The sequence below is a fragment of the Microtus ochrogaster genome, assembly GCF_000317375.1.
Source record: "Microtus ochrogaster isolate Prairie Vole_2 chromosome 14 unlocalized genomic scaffold, MicOch1.0 chr14_random_3, whole genome shotgun sequence".
NCBI lineage: Eukaryota > Metazoa > Chordata > Mammalia > Rodentia > Cricetidae > Microtus > Microtus ochrogaster.
This window is the reverse complement of record NW_004949098.1, coordinates 4,710,837-4,714,040: the sequence shown is the minus strand read 5'-3', so window position 1 is coordinate 4,714,040 and position 3,204 is coordinate 4,710,837. Positions and strand designations below refer to the sequence as shown.

Genomic DNA, 3,204 nt, shown 5'->3' with positions numbered 1-3,204 from the left:
AATCCACTAAGACTCTTTAACCAGGTACATCTAGGTTGACAATTACAGCTATCACACAGAGCACTCTAACCAAAATCCTGGTGACAAAAGATCACACTCCAGTAAGAACAGTTATTACAAAAAATAGTAAGAATGTAACAAATGCTAGCAAAAATAGGAGAGAAAGTTAAACCTATACATTGTTGTTAGAAATGTCTATTTTGCTATGCAGCAAGGAAAAACTTTATACATGATCCTCAAATGAGTAACATTTCTATGTGATCATACCACATATTTACTAGGTATTCATTATCAAGGAAAAAAAAAGCAATGGATAGGTATGTGCTCATTCATTTTATTTTTTATCAGAATTTGTATGACAAAATATAACCATAGTAAATGCTTTCAAATTTGAAGCTTGATGGCAAGCATACAGTATTTCTACAAGGCAGAAGAAAACATTTTGAATATTTATACCACATGTAAATGATACATTTTATAGATAGCATGATTTAAATGTTACACAATAAATACATGTGTTACAATACATGTACCTTGAAAAGTTGTATAATATTTTATGATTTCATAGTATATAGGAATTCTAATTTTAAGACTTCATGAGGATAACTAAAAGAAAAATAATTAATTGTGTATACCAAAAAAGAAAATAAGTCCCTATTTTGCTTTTGTATCTATAGTCAGAAGCACAGAAAATGCTGACTTTACAAAAATATCTTACAGAAAATGTTGTTTCTTTATGTTGGGATCAAACAGCATATCAGTTTTTAAATATTTTTTAAAAAATCATTTGTGTATTCCAAACATTCTGGGTTCTTAGCTTAGGATTTTTTTAAATGCAGAAGTTTAACTGGTTCATGAATTACCCCACATCTTTATTTTTGATTTTTTGAAGGAATTATCTTCCCTCACCATGCCACAACCTTCCTGTATTCCAGTTTCCCAGATTTGGTTAGAGTGGCCACATGGTGCTTGTTTCACACAAGACAAATACCCCTCACAGTGAATGCGGTGTCTCTTCTCCTTTGTGGCCTACAGATTGTTGGCAGTCTTAGCTGTTTGTACACATGGATGAAACTCATTAACCTTCTACACAGTTGTTTTGTCATGTGACATATCTTAGGTTTCCTGTACACATAATCCATAACACTAAATCTCAACCATTTTTCTGAGGTTTGTGACTGATTTATTAAAAACTAAAAATAAAAGAATATGCCCATCAAGAGATCATGTGGACTCACTGGCTTTTGTTTTGGTTGTCTAATTAATCCTAAAGGGACATACATGAATAACATAAAATATTACAAAATATTCATATGTGGAACATAAGTGTTAAAGCACTGTCTGACATATACATTTTCAGAATATGTCTCAACCAAACATATTATATGAAAATAAACAGCTTAAACTTATTTTCCTATGATTGTTTTCTAATACCATATTATTTGAGACACGTTTCATTAGAAGATATTTATATTTCCATAATTAACAATGTAAACTAATCAGAAAAAGTTCTTAAATACCATTGTATATACTGACCACACTGGAAGAAGTCAAACATTATCTTTCTCTCTCACACAGACATTTCCTCACCTTTTTCTCATATATGCATGTATATGTATTCAAATATACACATTCACATAAAAATATACACACACAAACATACTCTCACACATATCCATGCATTAAAAAGGGAACTGTAGAAAATTTAGTGCTGAGTTTAATGGTTTAAGTGAGTGATACCTGAATAGATATGAAGGCTAAACATTTATATACACAGAAAACAGCCTTTTTTCTTGTAATGCTTTATTTATTTATTTATTTATTTATTTATGGGTGTGCGCTCTAATGTGGAAATTAAAGGAATGCTCATGGGAATTGGCTCTGTCATTCTATTATGTTGGTCTCATTGTTACAACTTGTTGATTGCAAGTGTCCTTACCTGCTGATTTATTTGAATTTTTCAGAGTGTCTTCCATGTCTTGAAGCTCAACTGTAATAGAATCTTTTTTTTTTTTTTTTTTTTGGTTTTTCCGAGACAGGGTTTCTCTGTGGTTTTGGAGCCTGTCCTGGAACTAGCTCTTGTAGACCAGGCTGGTCTCGAACTCACAGAGATCCGCCTGCCTCTGCCTCCCGAGTGCTGGGATTAAAGGCGTGCGCCACCACCGCCCGGCCTGTAATAGAATCTTAATAATTACAAAAGATTAGCTCATTCTCTTAGATTAGATTTGTGACACCAATGTTGGGTTCTAGTTGGGATAAAAGAGTCATGTTCTGTGTTATATTACTTGTAAATTATGTACATTTGAATTTTTAAAAACGGCTTTTTGGGATTTAAGGGAAAATAGCTGCATTATTTAGTATCAACAGCATTAAACATTAAAACATCTGGCGAGGGGGAGGGGCACGGAGCTGGGGGCCTCAGGGGCGCAGGGGTCAGGCCAGGGGCAGCAGGATGGCTTTGACGCAGGCCCGCCATCCTCAGGAAGTGTTTCTCATGATCTGGTGCCACAAGACCATCATCTTCGTGGATGCCAAGGAGTCGAGTACCGCTTTCGAACTGAGGTGCATCGTTGAGGGCATCCTCAAGCAGCCGCCGGATGAACAGGGGCTGTACAAGGATGACCAGCTCCTTGATGACGGAAAAACTCTGGGCGAGTGTGGCTTCACTAGCCAGAGAGCACGGCCACAGGCCCCAACCACAGTGGGCCTGGCCTTTCGAGCAGATGATGCCTTTGAAGCACTGTGCATTGAGCCCTTCTTCAGCCCTCCAGAGCTTCAGATGTGATGAAGCCACAGGATTCCGGAGGCAATGCCAATGAACAAGCTGCCCAGTGAGGGCCCCAGCTGCCCCCACACACCCCACAGAGACCCATTCTCTCAATAAAGAAGATTTGGCTATCCACCTGGCTGCTGACTTTGTTTCTTCTTCTTACATTATAGGTTCTACTTGCTCACACGCGCTTACAAGGCTATCCTGCTTTGTAGTCTCCATGGCTCAGGTCCCACAGGCCAAACAGAACACTAGGACTGAAAACCCAGTCCGAGACCAGGCTGTTGAGCAAGGGATTCAAATCTTTGAGAAAAAATAAATCTAGCCAGATATAAAGTCTGTAGATACCCCCCCCCCCCCGCAAAAAAAATTGAAATAGCTAAGGGCTTGTGTGGTTGCATAAGCTGGACTAGAATTACCGGTGTTGAATTGAA

General features: G+C 37.6%; 1 pseudogene; it reads left to right on the top strand.

Annotated features, from left to right (window-relative positions):
- The first annotated feature begins 2,494 nt into the window (after positions 1-2,494).
- Positions 2,495-2,785, top strand: LOC101986027 (annotated as a pseudogene).
- The last annotated feature ends 419 nt before the right edge of the window (positions 2,786-3,204 follow it).